We start from the raw sequence: 20,152 nt of genomic DNA, 5'->3' as shown, positions 1-20,152 counted from the left end.
CGTTCATATGTAGTCCTCAGTCATATGGAGACCTGCCAGGTTATCACTTTTTATACCATTCATTTATCAAGAATGGCTTTTACAAAGTAGCACAATTTCTTTCCTAAGAGAAATTTGGTGAAAAAGTTTTCTCCCTCTTACTCTGTATGAGTTAATGTCATTTGTTACTGGGATTTCTTATTCTATGTTTCCAGTGCCTGGGAAGTAACCATCACATAACAGATGTTTACCCATTGGATGACAAAAGGGGTAAGAGAGGGAAGAACAAGGGGAGGTAGGGAGGAAGAAAGGAAAAAGTGGAAGAGGAAAGAAATCCCCAGACTTGTTCTGGATTCAGATCATGATTTTTTTTAGCCAGCTGAGAAGCTATGATCTAAGGTAATTGTCCCCCTGCTTATTACTGCTCAGGAGGTTTTTGCCCTCTGTTTTTCATTCCCAATACCTCAGCAATTTTTTTCCTAAGCCAATTTCTAAACCTCCCAACAGAGTAACAAGGTGATTCTTCCATTTCACCCCCACAAAGCAAGAGAAGTTCACAATCATTTCCTAATCTCCTTGCAGGTAATTAGTCGACTCAGGGGGCATCTTCAAGAAGCCAGAAGCATGTTGACTTTAATTTCCCTTTCTGAGATTCTCTTCCCTCTGTTAACTTCACCTTTCCTTGGCCAAGGTAAAGTTAATTTATGGGCATCATTTATCCTTCCAACAGGTTTTATTTATTTATTTGAATAGTTATCCCCTCAATTCCTGCAAATTGTAATATTCCTGGTGTAGCTTTCCTCTTTTCAGAATGAATGTACCTGTGAGTGAGTCTACTTCAATTCAGCAATAATCAATATTTGATAGTTAATATATAATAGCTAATACAGACAAGTACTACAGATTTTATTAATATTTTTGAAATTATTTTCATATAATTTAGGTACATTTAAGAAGTGTTGTTCTCTAGACTTATGGTTGCCATGAGCAGGGTTGGAGGAAGGATGGAGTAGGAGGTTGGGGTTAGCAGATACAAACTATTATATAGAGACTGAATAAACAACAAGGCCCTATTATATAGCACAGGGAACCATATTCATTCTCCTGTGATAAACTATAATGGAAAATGATATTAAAAAAAAGAATGTATGTAATCACTTTGCTGTACAAAAGAAATTAACACAACATTGTAAATCAACTATCCATCAATAAAAAAAAATTAAGAAAAGAAACAGAAATGTGGTGTTCATTATTTCTTTGGAAAGCCTCCTGGTAGGATTCTGGGAGAGATTAGGGTTGATCCTTACAGACAGGGTTACCCCGTGACATATTGGGGATGGCCTAGATTGAGGAAGGGCTGTGAATTAAACCGAGGAAAAGGAAGGTGAGGCTAGAGCAGCCAGGGCAACTTCCTGTTTTTTAAGAGGACAGAGCCTAATCTCAACCTCACAGAATTACACTCCCTACATCAGCCCCAGGTGGCAGAGGAAAATGAAAGTCAGGTCTTTCCCTTGTGAAGCTGGATTGATATATTCAGACAGGTAAAACTGAATTGAGTGACCAGATGGTGAGCCTGTAATTTCAACACATATATAAGATTTATATCTGCACTCAGTTTGTGTGCTGTGTGAGCAGAAGAGACTAACTTTTCATTTCTGTGTATTGAGTACTTGGGCCAATGCATACCTTCTGATTGGAAGTCAGAACTATTCCTGGAGCTGATTTGAACTGGTTAACAGTTGCTTGAATATATATAGGGCTGAGGATATCACAGCAGCTCATTACTTTAGAGAAATAAAGAGGAAATTCTGCCTCTCAAGGTTGAAATATGAAAGAGAATCCTCAAAACCTTTGGAAGATATTGGTGGGAAGATTCCTGGTTTAGTTTCTGTTTACATCAAGCTCTATACCAGGTGACAAGAGTTAAGTGGAAAGAAGATTCAGTCCTTGACTCCATAGTCTGGAGGGATATTCAGAGAGGTATATGGATAATTAAAAATACATGATAAGGGACCTCCCTGGTGGTGCAATGGTCAAGACTCTGTGCTCCCAATGCAGGGAGCTTGGGTTCAATCCCTAGTCAGGGAACTAAATCCCACATGCTACAACTAAGACCCAGTGTAGCAAAAAAAACAAACAAACAAGCAACATAAAAAACATGATGTAATATGAATTTCTAGCAGTTGACCAGTGAAGGAAAGTTTTCTTAGTGGACTAGCATGATAGTCAGTTGGTAAAGAATCTGCCTGCAATGTGGGAGAACCTGGTTCAATTCCTGGGTCAGGAAAATCCACTGGAGAAGGGATAGGCAATCCATTCCAGTATTCTTGGGTTTTCCTCAATTTGGAAAACTCAGCAGTGGCCACAGGACTGGAAAAGGTCAGTTTTCATTCCAATTCCAAAGAAAGGCAATGCAAAAGAATGCTCAAACTACCGCACAATTGCACTCATCTCACATGCTAGTAAAGTAATGCTCAAAATTCTCCAAGCCAGGCTTCAGCAATACGTGAACTGTGAGCTCCCTGATGTTCAAGCTGGTTTTAGAAAAGGCAGAGGAAGAAGAGAACAAATTGCCAACATCCACTGGATCATGGAAAAAGCAAGAGAGTTCCAGAAAAACATCTACTTCTGCTTTATTGACTATGCCAAAGACTTTGACTGTGTGGATCACAATAAACTGTGGAAAATTCTAAAAGAGATGGGAATACCAGACCACCTGACCTGCCTCTTGAGAAATCTGTATGCAGGTCAGGAAGCAAGAGTTAGAACTGGACATGGAACAACAGACTGGTTCCAAATAGGAAAAGGAGTACGTCAAGGCTGTATATTGTCACCCTGCTTATTTAACTTATGTGCAGTACATCATGAGAAACGCTGGACTGGAAGAAACACAAGCTGGAATCAAGATTGCCGGGAGAAATATCAATAACCTCAGATATGCAGATGACAGCACCCTTATGGCAGAAAGTGAAGAGGAGCTAAAAAGCCTCTTGATGAAAGTGAAAGAGGAGAGCGAAAAAGTTGGCTTCAAGCTCAACATTCAGAAAACGAAGATCATGGCATCTGGTCCCATCACTTCATGGCACTTAGATGGGGAAACAGTGGAAACAGTGTCAGACTTTATTTTTGGGGCTCCAAAATCACTGCAGACGGTGACTGCAGCCATGAAATTAAAAGATGCTCACTCCTTGGAAGAAAAGTTATGACCAACCTAGATAGCATGTTGAAAAGCAGAGACATTACTTTGCCAACAAAGGTCCGTCTAGTCAAGGCTATGGTTTTTCCAGTGGTCATGTATGGATGTGAGAGTTGGACTGTGAAGAAAGCTGAGCGCCGAAGAATTGATGCTTTTGAATTGTGGTGTTGGAGAAGACTCTTGAGAGTCCCTTGGACTGCAAGGAGATCCAACCAGTCCATTCTGAAGGAGATCAGTCCTGGGTGTTCTTTGGAAGGAATGATGCTGAAGCTGAAACTCCAGTACTTTGTCCACCTCATGTGAAGAGTTGACTCATTGGAAAAGACTGTGATGTTGGGAGGGATTGGAGGCAGGAGGAGAAGGGGATGACAGAGGATGAGATGGCTGGATGGCATCACAAACTCGATGGACGTGAGTCTGAGTGAACTCAGGGAGATGGTGATGGACAGGGAGGCCTGACGTGCTGCGATTCATGGGGTTGCAAAGAGTCAGACATGACTGAGCGACTGAACTGAACTGAACTGAAGTGAAGGTAAATCTGGATTCCTGGTAAAGAGTCTGCCTGCAATAAGGGAGACCTGGGTTCGATCCCTGGGTTGTGAAGATCCTCTGGAGAAGGGACCTGCTACCCATTCCAGTATTCTGGCCTAGAGAATTCCATGGCCTGTATAGTCCATGGGGTTGCAAAGAGTCAGACATAACTGAGCGACTTTTACTTCACTTCACTTCACCGCATGAAAATTACATTTGTAAATGTAAACTTGAAAACTTGAAAGAAAGGAAAGATAATCATTGTATGCATATATGAAAACAGCTGCATATTTAACACATCACTTTTCTAATGAAAACCATTTAATATTTTCCCACTATCTTCTGAATAAAACTGAACTCCTTCAAGTTGAAGCTCACAAAGCTCGCTGTTACCTGTCATTGCCACCTACATCTCCAATATCATCTCCTTCCATTTTCCTTCCACCATCCCTCCCCACATCAGGCACACTGCAAAATTTCATAGCTCTGAGAAAGAAATCTGCCTCCCCATTAACATTATTTCAGGGTAAATGTGGAATAGCATGGCATAGAAGAGTCAAATTATATGTATTTTCTCAAATGGTATAAATAATAAAGTCTTCAAGGCTTTTTTATTATTTTACCCTGGGTTTGCCTTTCTTTACACCACTCTTGATCTAAAACATCCTTAAATTGAAAAAGTTTGAGACTAAGTCCTTGGAAGAAGATATATCTTCTTTTCTTGAGCTTTGTTCTATAATGATAGATCTGCCTACAGTTTATATCCAGCTAGAATTAGAAATAGACATGGGTTTTCTCCTTGACTGACTTCGAGATAAAAGACAAATGGACAAGCTCAGAGGATTAGGAAGTCTGCACACATTTTAATCCACTCTCTGCCTTGTGAAAGCCTTTTGCACAAACAAGTATGAATGTGGTGAAGGGAGCCATACCACAAACAGTAAAGAGAGCAGTGAGGAGATTACTAATGGAGACGCTAAAATACAGACTCCCTTTAAGCCCCAGATGCCACACCAGCTCTCCAGACCGCCTGTGATCTATAACATGAAAACATCACCAAACAGCCTTCCCTTTCCTTTTATAAATGCTTGAGCCTCTAAACCATGCTGCATGAGGAGGGTTGACACTTGACACATCACACTGCTGAACTTCTTAAAGTGATCTTGGGGAAAAAAACAGTTATACTACTGTCATTTTTAACATCGAGAATTCAGTCAAACTGTAACACAGTGATAAATCTAGAATACGAGTCTAAGATGCTGATGTTTTCATCTTTCTGTCACTAGCACTGAGCAAAGTATTCAACCTAAAAGAGATTAATCAATCAGCAGATCACCAACTCAATTCCTTTTCAGACGGAATTTGCTGGGCAGTGGAAAGGAGCCTACTTTGATTCAGAACAGAAATTTTTTTTTTTTAATTTTTATTTATTTATTTATTTATTTTTTAAATTTTAAAATCTTTAATTCTTACATGCGTTCCCAAACATGAACCCCCTCCCACCTCCCTCCCCACAACATCCCTCTGGGTCATCCCCGTGCACCAGCTCCAAGCATGCTGTATCCTGCATCAGACATAGACTGGCGATTCAATTCTTACATGATAGTATACATGTTAGAATGTCATTCTTTACTTACTCTGAAGCCCTCTTCATAGGATTCTAGGAGAGATTAGGGTTGATCTTTACACACTGAATGTCAGTGTGATGTTAACTAATGGGATTACCTAAATGGCAATGCAGTGTAACAATTGGAAGACAATTAAACTTTCCTGGATTCTTCACTGAGAGTCATGAGTCCACTGCATATATTTGAATGGATCTTCTAATGAGCCACTTGAAGAAGTGGGTAGGACTTTCAAGGGACATGGGCAGTCACATGAAATAATCACCAAATACCCTTCCAAAAAGTTGGTCCTGTTTGTCTGCATGACCTCACTTTTTCAGCTGGAAGAGGGCAAGTGAAGGGGCCAGAGTTAAACAGCTCATAATGTTAGTGGAGAAGTTGAGTACAGCCACCAAGCTGTTTTTCCCTGCCTAGTATCCATGCCTCACTGATGAAAAAATGTGGAAGAGCTAATTGAAAAAAAAAAAAGTTAAAGTGTTAGTCTCTTAGACTTGTCCAACTTCTTGCAACCCCATGGAATGTAGATTGCCAGGCTCCACAGTTCATGGGACTTCCCAGGCAAGAATACTGGACTGGGTTGCCATTTCCTTCTCTATGGATCTTCCAGACCAAAGGATCGAACCTAGACCTCCCTCACTGCAGATGGATTCTTTATCATCTTAGCCACCAGGGAAGCTTGGAACAACTATTTGGAGACTCTTTTTTTAAATTTAATTTCTTTTATTGAAAGATAATTTCTATATAGAATTTTGCTGTATTCTGTCAAACCTCAACATGAATCAGCCATAGGTATATATATATATATCCCCTCCCTTTTGAAACTCTCTCCTGTCTCCTGTCCCATCCCATCCATCTAGGTTGATATAGAGTCCCTGTTTGAGTTTCCTGAGCCATACAGCAAATTCCCATTGGCTATCTATTTTACATATGGTAATATAAGTTTAATCACAAAGGTGTGATCAATCACCTAGAGCCAGACATCCTGGAATGTGAAGTCAAGTGGGCCTTAGGAAGCATCACTACAAACAAAGCTAGTGGAGGTCATGGAATTCCAGTTGAGCTATTTCAAATCCTGAAAGATGATGCTGTGAAAGTGCTGCACTCAATATGCCAGCAAATTTGGGAAAATTAGCAGTGGCCACAGGACTGGAAAAGGTCAGTTTTCATTCCCATTCCAAAGAAAGGCAATGCAAAAGAATGCTCAAACTATTGTACAATTGCACTCATCTCACACACTAGTAAAGTAATGCTCAAAATTCTCCAAGCCAGGCTTCAGCATTACATGAACCGTGAATTCCTGATGTTCAAGCTGTTTATAAAAAAGGCAGAGGAACAAGAGATCAAATTGCCAACATCTGCTGGATCATGGAAAATGCAAGAGAGTTCCAGAAAAACATCTATTTCTGCTTTATTGACTATGCCAAAGCCTTTGACTGTGTGGATCACAATAAACTGTGGAAAATTCTGAAAGAGATGGGAATACCAGACCACTGACCTGCCTCTTGAGAAATCTGTATGCAGGTCAGGAAGCAACAGTTAGAACTGGACATGGAATAACAGACTGGTTCCAAATAGGAAAATGAGTATGTCAAGGCTGTATATTGTCACCCTGCTTATTTAACTTATATGCAGAGTACATCATGAGAAACGCTGGGCTGGAAGAAGCACAAGCTGGAATCAAGATTGCTGGATAAATATCAATAACCTCAGATATGCAGATGACACCACCCTTATGGCAGAAAGTGAAGAGGAACTCAAAAGCCTCTTGATGAAAGTGAAAGTGGAGAGCGAAAAAGTTAGCTTAAAGCTCAACATTCAGAAAGCGAAGATCATGGAATCTGGTCCCATCACTTCATGGCACTTAGATGGGGAAACAGTGGAAACAGTGTCAGACTTTATTTTTGGGGCTCCAAAATCACTGCAGATGTTGACTGCAGTCATGAAATTAAAAGATGCTTACTCCTTGGAAGAAAAGTTATGACCAACCTAGATAGCATATTCAAAAGCAGAGACATTACTTTGCTAACAAAGGTCCATCTAGTCAAGGCTATGGTTTTTCCACTGGTCATGTATGGATGTGAGAGTTGGACTGTGAAGAAAGCTGAGCGCCTAGGAATTGATGCTTTTGAACTGTGGTGTTGGAGAAGACTGTTGAGAATCCCTTGGACTGCAAGGAGATCCAACCAGTCCATTCTGAAGGAGATCAGCCCTGGGATTTCTTTGGAGGGAATGATGCTAAAGCTGAAACTCCAGTACTTTGGCCACATCATGTGAAGTGTTGACTCATTGGAAAAGACTCTGATGCTGGGAGGGATTGGGGGCAGGAGGAGAAGGGGATGACAGAGGATGAGATGGCTGGATGGCATCACTGACTCGATGGACGTGAGTCTGAGTGAACTCCGGGAGTTGGTGATGGATAGGGAGGCCTGGCGTGCTGCGATTCATGGGGTCGCAAAGAGTCGGAGACAACTGAGCGACTTAACTGAACTGAATATAAGTGTCCATGTTACTCTTTCCATACATCTCACCCTCCCCTCCCCTCTCCCTGTGTTCATAAGTCTATTCTCTATGTCTGTTTCTCCATTGCTGCCCTGTAAATAAATTCTTCAGTTCCATTTTTCTAGATTCCTTATATATGCATTAGAATATGATATTTATCTTTCTCTTTCTGACTCACTTCACTCTGTATAATAGGTTCTGGGTTCATCCACTGACTCATCAGAACTGACTCAGATGTGTTCCTTTATATGGCTGAGTAATATTCCATTGTGTATATGCACCACAACTTCTTTATATCCATTCATCTGTTGATGGACATCTAGGTTGCTTCATGTTCTAGCTATTGTAAATAGTGCTGCAGTGAACAATGGGGTACATGTGTCTTTTTCAATTTTGGTTTCCTCAGGGTATATGCCTAGGAGTGGGATTGCTGGGTCATATGGCAGTTTTATTTCCAGTTTTTTAAGAAATCTGCATACTGTCTTCCACAGTGGCTGTATCATTATACATTCCCACCAACAGTGTAAGAATGCTCCCTTTTCTCCACACCCTCTCCAGCATTTACTGTTTGTAGACTTTTTGATGATGGCCATTCTGACCAGTGTGAGCTGATATCTCACTGTAGTTTTGATTTGCATTTCTCTAATAATGGCAGTCTTGAGCATCTTTTCATGTGTTTGTTAGCCATCTGTATGTCTTCTTTGGAGAAATGTCCAAGTTTTTTTTCCCCACTTTTTATTGGGTTGCTTGTTTTTCTGATATTGAGTTGTATGAGCTGCTTGTATATTTTGGAAATTAATCCTTTGTCAGTTGTTTCATTTGCTATTATTTTCTCCCATTCTGAGGGTTGTCTTTTCACCTTGCTAGTAGTTTCCTTTGCTGTGCAAAAGCTTTTAAGTTTAATCAGGTCCCACTTGTTTACTTTTGTTTATATTTCTGTTACTCTAGGAGGTGGGTCATAGAGGATCTTGCTTTGATTTATGTCATCCAGTGTTCTATGTTTTCCTCTAAGAGTTTTGTACTTTCTGATCTTACATTTAAGTCTTAATCCATTTTGAGTTATCTTTGTGTATGGTGTTAGGAAGTGTTCTAATTTCATTCTTTCACATGTAGCTGTCCAGTTTTCCCAGCACCATTTATTGAAGAGGCTGTCTTTGCCCCATTGCATATTCTTGCCTCCTTTCTCAGAAATAAGGCACCCATAAGTGCATGGGTTTATTTCTGGGCTTTCTATCTTGTTCCATTGGTCTATATCTCTGCTTTTGTGCAAATGACTACAGCTTTGTTGTATAATCTGAAGTCAGGAAGGTTGATTCCTCCAGCTCCATTCTTCTTTCTCAGGACTATTTTGGCTATTCAGGGTCTTTTGTGTTTTGATATGAATTGTCAAATTTGTCATGTCAAATTGTCATCATATGGGTTTTGTCTTTCAATTTGTTAATACAGGGTATATCACATTGATTGATTTGTGTATATTGAAGAATCCTTGCATTCCTGGAATAAACCCAACTTGATCATGTTGTATGAGCTTTTTGATGTGTTGCTGAATTCTGTTTGCTAAAATTTTGTTGAGGATTTTTGCATCTATGTTCATCAGTGATATTGGCCTGTAGTTTTCTTTTTTTGGTTGTCTTTGTCTGGTTTTGGTATCAGGGTGATGGTGGCCTCATAGAATGAGTTTGGAAGTGTTCTTTCCTCTGCAATTTTTTGAAAGAGTTTTAGAAGCATAGACATTAGCTCTTCTCTCAGTGTTTGATAGAATTCTCCTGTGAAGCCATCTGGTCCTGGGCTTTTGTTTTTTGGGAGAATTTTGATCACAGCTTCAATTTCAGTGCTTGTAATTAGGTTGTTCATAATTTCTATTTCTTCCTGGTTCAGTCTTGGAAGATTGAACTTTTATAAGGATCTATCACTTCTTCCAGGTTAACCATTTCAGACAGTTGTTGATAATAGTCTCAGAATCCCTTGTATTTCTGCATTGTCTGCTATAACCTTTCCTCTTTCATTTCTAATTTTGTTGATTTGATTCTTCTCTCTTTTTCTCTTGATGAGTCTGGTAAAAGTCTTGTCAATTTTGTTTATCTTCTCAAAGAACCAGCTTTTAGTTTTATTAATCTTTACTCTTATTTCTTTCATTTCTTTTTCATTTATTTCTGCTTAGATCTTTATGATTTCTTTCCTTCCACTAATTTTGTTGTTGTTGTTGTTCTTTTTCCAGTTGTTTCAGGTGTAAAGTTAGGTTGTCTTTGATATTTTTCTTGTTTTTTTGAGGTAGGATTGTATTGTTATAAACTTCCCTCTTAGAACTGATTTCACTGCATCCCATAGGTTTTGAGTTGTCATGTTTTCTTGCCGTTTGTTTCTAGAAATTTTTTGATTTCCTTTTTGATTTCTTCAGTAACCTGTTGGTTACTCAGAAATGTGTTGTTTAATCTCCATATGTTTGTGTTTCTTACAGTTTTTTTTTTTCCTGTAATTGATATCTAGTCTTACAGCATTATGGTCAGAGAAGATGCTTGATACAATTTCAATTTTCTCAAATTTACTGAGGTTTGATTTGTGGCCCAAGATGTGGTCTATCCTGGAGAATGTTTGGTGTGCATTTGGGAAGGTGTATTCTGCATATGGATGAAATATCCTGAAGATATCAATGAGGTTCATCTCTTCTAATGTATCATTTAAGACTTGTGTTTTCTTATTAGTTTTCTGTTTTGACGATATGTCCATTGATGTAAGTGGAATGTTAAAGTCTCCTACTAATATTGTGTTCCTGTCAATTTCTCCTTTTATATCTGTTAGTATTTGTCTTAGGTATTGAGGTGCTCCTATGTTTGGTGCATAGATATTTACAATTGTTATGTCTTCCTCTTGGATTGATCCCTTGATCATTATGTAGTGTCCTTCCTTATCTCTTGTAATCTTTATTTTAAGGTCTATTTTGTCTGACATGAGGATTGCTACTCCAGCATTCTTTTGCTTTCCATTTGCATGGAATATATTTTTCCATCCTCTCACTTTCAGTCTATGTGTCTTTAGGTCTGAAGTGGGTTTCTTGTAGACAGCATATATATGGGTCTTGTTTTTGAATCCATTCAGCCAGCCTGTGTCTTGATTGGAGCATTTAATCCATTTGCATTTAAAGTAATTATTGATATATATGTTCCTATTGCCATTTTCTTAGTTGTTTGGGGTTGACTTTGTATATCTTTTTTCTTCTTCTGTATTTCTTGACTATGTAAATCACTTTAACATTTTTTGTAAAGCTGGTTTGGTGGTACTGAATTCTCTTAACTTTTGCTTGTCTGAAAAGCTTTTGATTTCTCCATCTCTCTCTCTCTCTATATATATATATATATATATATACACACATATTTTTATCTTTCATTTTATTTTTATTTTACAGTATTGTATTGGTTTTGCCATACATCAACATGAGATCCTGGCTGGGTACTGTAATCTTTATTGCAGACTTTTCCCTTTCAATACTTTAAATATATCCTTCCATTCCCTTCTGGACTGCAGAGTTTCTGCTGAAAGATCAGCTGTTAAGCATATGGGGTTTCCCTTGTATGTTAGTTGTTGCTTCTCCCTTGCTGTTTTCAATAGTCTTTCTTTGTGTTTAGTCTTTGTTAGTTAGATTAGTATGTGTCTTGGCATGTTTCTCCTTGGGTTTATCCTGTATGGAACTCTTTGTGCCTTTTGGACTTGATTGACTATTTCCTTTTCCATGTTGAGGAAATTTTCATTTATAATCTCTTCAAAATTTTTCTCATGCTCTTTCTTTTTCTCTTTTTCTTCTGGGACCCCTATAATTTGAATGTTGGTGCATTTGATATTGTTACAGATATCTCTGAGACTATCCTCAGTTCTATTCATTCTTTTTACTTTACTCTGATCTTCAGAAGTCATTGGCACCATTTTATCTTCCAGTTCACTGATTAATTCTTCTACTTCAGATATTCTGCTATTGATTCCTCCCAGAGTATTTTTAATTTCAGTAATTGTGTTGTTTGTCTCTGTATGCTTATTCTTAATACTTCCAGGTCTTTGTTAATTGAATCTTGCATTTTCTCCATTTTGTTTTCAAGGTTTTTGATCATCTTTACTATCATTATTCTGAATTCTTTTTCAGGTAGTTTGCCTATTTCCTCTTCATTTATGTGGACTTCTGTGTTTCTAGTTTGTTCCTCCATTTGAATAGTATTTCTATGCCTTTTCATTATTTTTTTTTAACTTATTGTGTCTGAGGTCTCCTTTTCCCAGGCTTTAAGGTTGAATTCTTTCTTCCTTTTGGATTCTGCCCTCCTAAGATTGCCGCTAGACCATTCAGGTATGACCTAAATCAAATCACTTATGATTATACAGTGGAAGTGAGAAATGGATTTAAGGTCCTATACCTGATAGATAGAGTGCCTGATGAACTATGGAATGAGGTTCATGACACTGTACAGGAGACAGGGATCAAGATCATCCCCATGGAAAAGAAATGCAAAAAAGCAAAATGGCTGTCTGGGGAGGCCTTACAAATAGCTGTGAAAAGAAGAGAGGCGAAAAGCAAAGGAGAGAAGAAAAGATATAAGCATCAGAATGCAGAGTTCCAGAGAATAGCAAGGGGAGATAAGAAAGCTTTCTTCAGTGATCAATGCAAAGAAATAGAGGAAAAGAACAGAATGGGAAAGACTAGAGATCTCTTCAAGAAAATTCGAGATACCAAGGGAATATTTCATGCAAAGATGGGCTTGATAAATGACAGAAATGGCAAGGACCTAACAGAAGCAGAAGATATTAAGAAGAGGTGGCAAGAATACACAGAAGAACTGTACAAAAAAGATCTTCACGACCCAGATAATCATGATGGTGTGATCACTCATCTAGAGCCAGACATCCTGGAATGTGAAGCCAAGTGGGCCTTGGAAAGCATCACTATGAACAAAGCTAGTGGAGTTCATGGAATTCCAGTTGAGCTGTTTCAAATCCTGAAAGATGATGCTGTGAAAGTGCTGCACTCAATATTCCAGCAAATTTGGAAAACTCAGCAGTGGCCACAGGACTGGAAAAGGTCAGCTTTCATTCCAATTCCAAAGAAAGGCAATGCCAAAGAATGCTCAAACTACCGCACAATTGCACTCATCTCACATGTTAGCAAAGTAATGCTCAAAATTCTCCAAGCCAGGCTTCAGCAATACATGAACCGTGAACTTCCTGATGTTCAAGCTGGTTTTAGAAAATGAAAGGAACAAGAGATCAAAGTGCCAACATCTGCTGGATCATGGAAAAAGCAAGAGAGTTCCAGAAAAACATCTATTTCTGCTTTATTGACAATGCCAAAGCCTTTGACTGTGTGGATCACAATAAACTGTGGAAAATTCTGAAAGAGATGGGAATACCAGACCACTGACCTGCCTCTTGAGAAATCTGTATGCAGGTCAGGAAGCAATAGTTAGAGCTGGACATGGAACAACAGACTGGTTCCAAATAGGAAAAGGAGTATGTCAAGGCTGTATATTGTCACCCTGCTTATTTAACTTCTATGCAGAGTACATCATGAGAAATGCTGGACTGGAAGAAACACAAGCTGGAATCAAGATTGCCGGGAGAAATATCAATAACCTCAGATATGCAGATGACACCACTCTTATGGCAGAAAGTGAAGAGGAACTCAAAAGCCTCTTGATGAAAGTGAAAGTGGAGCGTGAAAAAGTTGGCCTAAAGCTCAACATTCAGAAAACGAAGATCATGGCATCCGTTCCCATCACTTCATGGGAAATAGATGGGGAAACAGTGGAAACAGTGTCAGATTTTATTTTTTTGAGCTCCAAAATTACTGCAGATGGTGATTGCAGCCATGAAATTAAAAGACACTTACTCCTTGGAAGGAAAGTTATGACCAACCTAGATAGTATATTCATGAGCAGAGACATTACTTTGCCAACTAAGGTCCATCTATTCAAGGCTATGGTTTTCCTGTGGACATGTATAGATGTGAGAGTTGGACTGTGAAGAAAGCTGAGCGCTGAAGAATTGATGCTTTTGAACTGTGGTGTTGGAGAAGACTCTTGAGAGTCCCTTGGACTGCAAGGAGATCCAACCAGTCCATTCTGAAGATCAACCCTAGGATTTCTTTGGAAGGAATGATGCTAAAGCTGAAACTCCAGTACTTTGGTCACCTAATGCAAAGAGTTGACTCATTGGAGAAGATTCTGATGCTGGGAGGGATTGGGGGCAGGAGGAGAAGGGGACGACAGAGGATGAGATGGCTGAATGGCATCACAGACTCAATGGACGTGAGTCTGAGTGAACTCCGGTAGTTGGTGATAGACGGGGAGGCCTGGCGTGCTGCAATTCATGGGGTTGGAAAGAGCTGGACACGACTGAGTGACTGAACTGAACTGAACTGAAGGTTGGTCCAGTGGTTTGTGTAAGCTTCATATATGGTAAGATTTGTGCTGAGTTTTTGTTTGTTTGTTTGTTTTTCCTCTGATGGGCAAGGCTGAGTGAGATGGTAATCCTGTCTGCTGATGATTGGGTTTGTATTTTTGTTTTGTTTGTTGTTTAAATGAGGCGTCCTGCACAGGGTGCTACTGATGGTTGGGTGATGCTGGGTCTTGTATTTAAGTGGTTTCCTTTGTGTGAGTTCACTGTCTGATACTCCCTAGGGTCAGTTCTCTTGTAGTCTAGGGTCTTGGAGTCAGTGCTCCCACTCCAAAGGCTCATAGCTTGATCTCTCGTCAGGAACAAAGATTCCACAAATGATTTGTTGTGGCATAAAGTGAGATTAAAACAAATATCCAAAACTGAGAAACCAAAGATGAAACCCAGACAAATGGCAGTTACAAAATCAGACAAATAATAATTCAAATAATGGAATATACACATATACATATATACCCATGAGCAAAGTGAAAACAGTCCAACCAAAATAAAGTACAGTAGATTGACCTGGTGAAAAAGTAAATAAAAAATTATATTTACCAGTTAAGAACAAAACTAACTAAAGCACTAACTAAAGCATAAACTGGAAAACAAAACTAAAGCAAGGTGCCAAGTGGGGAATAAAGCAATGAAAAAACAAAACTAACAAATATGTTGAAAGGAAAAGAAAGAAAGAATTGATATGGAAAGTTAAATAGAGGTAGATGAAGAAGATTTATATACATTAAAGGTTAACTGCAAGGGGAAAAGAACAATAGGAAAGGGAAGCAAAGGAATAAATGTATAAAAAATATAATATGTATTAAAAAATAAAAATTATAAAAAAGAGAAAAGAGAAAAAATGGAAGAAGAAATAAAAAAGAGGAAAAAAAGGAAAACTCCACAGAATTGCCAAAACCCAACATAGAGGCAGAGGTTTATAACAATAATAAAAAGTTTGACTGAATATACACATATACATATACACCCATATATACCCATAAGCAAAATTAAAACAGTCCAACAAAAATACAGTACAATAGATTGACCCAGCCAACAAAGGAAATCAAAAATTATACCTACCAGGACAAAACTAACTAAAGCACAAATTGAAAAACAAAACTCAAGTAAGGCGCCAATTGGGAATAAAGCAATGAAAATAAAACTAACAAAATGTTGAGAGGAAAGGAAAGAAAGAATAGATATGCAAAGTTAAATAGAGGTAGATAAAGAAGATTTATACACAGCAAGTATTAACTGCAAGGGGGAAAGAACAGTAAGAAAAGCAAACGAGAAATTTCATGTCTTATTTCAGGTAGTTCCTAAAGTTTCTCCTTGTTTCTTTAGGGTTAGTTCAAAGAATTAAGTAACTGTGGGAGTTATGAACTAGTGTTTTGTGTCATACTATGAATATGTAGCTCAGCAGTTATTTGTGTGACAGAAAGAATTTTTTTCTTTTTTGCATTCGGAAATGAACATTGACACTTAATATCATTTACTTATAGTGAGGCATTCTAATGATGACAGTATAAGTACCTCAGAGTTTTTGCATCTCTCAATGTGGCATGGATTTTTCTTTCTACAAAAATAATAGTAGGTTTAAAAAATTAAAAATTAAAATTAAATAAAGAGAAGGTGGCACAGCTGTTTCGCTTGCAGGGACTCTGGTGGCACTGAGTGTTAGGGACACAGACTGGCTCTGCCACACGGAGTTATGGCCATCTTAGAGCCTGTTTTTGAACCTCTTATAGCTGGTGGTCAGAAGGCTTCTTTGGCCAGTCTTTCTTCATAGCTCTGCCTGTTCAGGCATATAGAGGGGGCCCCTGTCTGGGGTCCTACTCTGTAGATCAGCACATCAGTCACTTAAAGGAGCACCCTGGGTGGGGTTCTGCTCTATAGTTCAGTATATCATGCTTTATTGGGCCAGCTTATCTATTGTTCAGCTGCCAATGCTAGTGTGTGGGGAGAGAGAGGCTATGGTGATGGCTCCACCACCTACTCATGACTCAGCAGTATCGCCTTTCTTCCGTGGCTGCCTGGCTTTCCTCCACAGGCATTTCCCACCACAATCTCCTCTCTCACCTCCTCTCGATCCATCTCTCCACAGTCAACAGCAGTCCTTGCCCTGGGTTCGGTCCACAGTCCCCAAACTCCAGCTCCCAGCTGCTGCACCTTCCAGGGGACCCTCATCCCTGTTTGGGGTATGTATGGCTGGGGCAAGTACTGTCTGATTCTCATTTCATGTAGGCCTGCTACAGACCAGGTGTTTCACTCTCAGCCTCAAATGTTTCTCCTCTGACTCAGACAATTGCCCTGATGCGGGGATTGGACTCCTGCTTCAGTTCCCACACCCACTGAAGGTCCAGTCCTACTCTCACTCCTGTTTTTTCCCCTAGTTCCTTCATCCTACTGAGTTTTGCATGGTCTATATAGTCTTTTCCTCTGGTCAGGTACTCCTGTCCACTCTCAGCTGGTTTTCTGCATGCACTTCTGTGTCTGAAGGTGTATTCCTGATGTATCTGTGGAGAGAGATGTACTCCATGCCCATCTACTCATCTGCCATCTTGCTCTTGGAGACTCTTTATTGTGTATGCTGTGAACAATTCTTCTGTGGAGCCTACATGTCTGGATGCCATCATGGCTCTGGCTCATGATATGGGGTGCCCTGCAGTGTGCTAGCCAGCTATAAGCCATGGTTCCCATGCCACAAAGGATTACTACCATTAATTCATCCTTCTGGAGGGAGGCTAATCAATGAAAAGTTTGAGTTAGACCAGTCTCAAAGAATTAGGTTTATAATTTTCAAGTTCCTGCCAACAGGAACTGGTTGAGGGTTTGAGGGGGAAGGAGGGAAGAGAGAGGAGAAGCCACATTCTTAGAGAACACTGCAAATGTCTTAATAAATAGATAAGAATCTTGTTCATTTAGCATTTTCCATATTAGAATGCAAACAGGACCAAAGCAGGGTCTGAGAACTGTATGTTGTTCCCTAATAGGAGAAGAAAGATTCTACGAAGTGATGCATTCTCAGACTTCATGACTGGTGCAGGAAAGCACTGAGACAGGCTTGGTCAGTTATCTCAGAAGAGAAAATAAATGATTAAGCTGGTAAACATCAAAGGAGAATTGATTTCCCCTCAAGTGCCCTGTATAGTATTCAGCTCAGTTCAGTTCAGTCGCTCAGTCATGTCTGACTCTTTGCGACTCCATGAATTGCAGCATGCCAGGCCTCCCTGTCCATCACCAACTACAGTATTAATTCATCTCCAAAAGATTAGAGCTGTTTTAACAGTAGTTCTGCTATCTTATGAATTCCTACTCATCCTGCAAAACCCACTTAGATACGTATATTGCTAACCAAGAAAGCATTCCCTAATCTCCCCCAGCTTACAAAATTGGTCTACATTTTCTGCTTGCAGGTATTTTACTTGTATCGTGTTGAATTGTCCTGTGTTCATTTGCAGGTCTGTCTCTTTTACTGGACAGGAGACATTTGAGTCCAGATGATGGCTTCATTTAACTCTGGGTCCTTGTTTTAACCTAGAGTTTGGCTCACTGTAATGGTTTGGTATGCATCTAATTAACAAAGGAACACACATCATAAGTACAGTATTTATTCTGCAACTTTTGCTAGCCATGAATAAATATTCCAGTTTTCTTTCTGGATGTAGGTTATGGCTTAGTTAGTCTGATGTAATTAAATTATGTCATGGATAAGATCATTTAAATAATTCTCCCAAGGTAGTAGGACTTGTTAAATGGCCCAACCATTTTATTAGTAAGTTCATGACAAACTCATTTAGTAATAACAACTGACCTGTGCTGACATTCAGTTCAGTTCAGTTCAGTTCAGTTCAGTCGCTCAGTTGTATCCAACTCTTTGCGACCCCATGAACCGCAGCACACCAGGCCTCCCTGTCCATCACAAACTCCCGGAGTTCACCCAAACCCGTGTCTATTGAGTTGGTGATGCCATCCAACCATCTCATCGTCTGTCATCCCCTTCTCCTCCTGCCCCCAATCTTTCCCAGCATCAGGGTCTTTTCAAATGACTCAGCTCTTGGCATCAGGTGGCCAAAGTACTGGAGTTTCAGCTTCAACATCAGTCCTTCTAATGAACACCCAGGACTGATCTCCTTTAGGATGGACTGGTTGGATCTCCTTGCAGTCCAAGGTACTCTCAAGAGTCTTCTCCAACATCATAGTTCAAAAGCATAAAATTATAGCTTTTAATCATCCCATTTACTATGAATATTATTATTACATAATAAAAATATTTGTGCATTTGATTATTGTGTACCACTTCACACGAAATTCCAAAATTGTATAATACCTCTTGCCTCAGGGATTTCAGATAAGATACCATGAGCCTGTACAGTATGATTTCATCAAAAGAACCTGTATCATGTAGTAAGTGTCTTTATATTGTTAGTGCTTATTTCAGCAAAGCAACATCAATCATGTTAAATTGGTGTTAGTCACTTGACTTGTTTTTTTTTGTTCAATTTGTCAACATACTTTGGGTTTAAATTCCTATTAACGTCTAATTTTATGTTTATAATGTCTAGGTATATATTTGAGATTATTTTTTATAAAAATAGTAGTCCAAGCCAATAAAAAATTAATATTCAATGGAAAGTTGTATAGCTAAGTTATACATAGCTGTAGAGTATGTATATACTATACAGCCCTTACACAGTCCTGAGGGACAGTATAAATGTTTGTGTGTATGATTATATTCATATATATGTATATGTAAATAAACAGTGTATCCTCTAATAAAGATGGTCATTGTACATATTCAGATTGGTCTTCCTCTTCTCTTGACAACTGTACTTATTTTCCTCCTTTGCCAAAGGCATATTGAGTCCACCTAAGTTAAACAGATACTAGTGGCTTACTATGAGGTGCTCAGCTAAGAAACCCTATCTGTATCTACAGTCACAGAAATGACTGATTGTTTCACTCAACTAGGTCTTTGCAGATCCCAATCCCAACTCTTCATGTACACAGAGGTTTTTGGAGAAATGATTACAATCAGTCAGTTGATTTGGAACAACAAAATTAGGGCCACAAATTGGAACACTTGTGCATTCACTCTCAGCCAGAGGATGGAAATCTAACAATAACATTTGTGGGACAGTTTAGAACAGTAGTTGTGTATAGGTTCCCATTAGATAAAATAAACATGTGAGACAGGCAAGCTGTAAGAAAGAAAACAATGCAGGGAGATGGGGAATGGCAAACTGAAACTGGTTCAGTCTAAGTGGAAACAGGCAGGGCTGGGACAATAGAGGGGAAACAGGCAGTCATGGGAATTTGTACAACACCAGTTAAATGTTGCCATGTTTGAGATTGTAGGCCCAGAGCTGCTACAGCTTTTGTTTTTATTTTTTTCCCTAGGGGAAAAAGAAGAAACCAGAGTTTTAAGTGAATTCTCCTGCCTTTCCATATTGGCAGATAATTCAATTAAAAAAAAAAAGCACAAATGAAATAAAATACATATGTGGGCCAGATTTGGTCCTTGGACCATCACTTTGCATTCTGTGACTTAGCATCTGATGGCAGTCATTAGCATCCTGAACAAACTTGTCACACATGGCCCCCTATTCCTAACCATGGATGAAAGGAGATAGAAACTCTTCTCTTGTGGTAAATCATTTTATTTTCATCGGAGGTGATAGCTTTGGCTGCAGCCCAATAATTCACTTCTGGAAACCAGAAATCTCTTCCTGCTTTTATTAATGTTTTTGGCTAGTTGTGTTAGAAATTAAACTGGATTGGAACAAATTGAAACAAATGCTCAAGGGCCAATTTTACGGGCCTATAAAACTCCTCCTTTCAAAGTGAATCCTCAACTAAAAATCATCCTTTTCCCATTGCCTTTGTCTACACTTCCCAGAGTGTATAT

Source organism: Capra hircus, chromosome 7 (assembly GCF_001704415.2).
Source record: "Capra hircus breed San Clemente chromosome 7, ASM170441v1, whole genome shotgun sequence".
NCBI classification, from domain to species: Eukaryota; Metazoa; Chordata; class Mammalia; order Artiodactyla; family Bovidae; genus Capra; species Capra hircus.
Note: the sequence above shows the minus strand (reverse complement) of the source record.